The following is a 311-nucleotide window of genomic DNA, read 5'->3' as shown; positions in this document are numbered from 1 at the left end:
TATCAAAGAAGTTTGGAACCTTTGTTGTTTCCGTTTCTCTAGAGAATAGCGATTTTATAGTGGTTAATCTACTAATTTATGGAGTATTGTGAAGTTTTATTAAATTAATTGATAAAAAAATTCAAATGATGCCCATTTACCAAGAAGTAGAGTTTAAAATACATTAATAAAAATGTAGAATATGTTTAGAAATTATAAAACAACAATAAAGATCATAGGCTTCAGTGAATAGAGCATTTACCGAAAAACTCAATATTTTCATAAGGGTTAACACATAGATTTTGAGAAAAATTAAAAAACATGACAATAAT

This window comes from Brassica oleracea, chromosome C9, assembly GCF_000695525.1.
Source record: "Brassica oleracea var. oleracea cultivar TO1000 chromosome C9, BOL, whole genome shotgun sequence".
NCBI lineage: Eukaryota > Viridiplantae > Streptophyta > Magnoliopsida > Brassicales > Brassicaceae > Brassica > Brassica oleracea.
Note: the sequence above shows the minus strand (reverse complement) of the source record.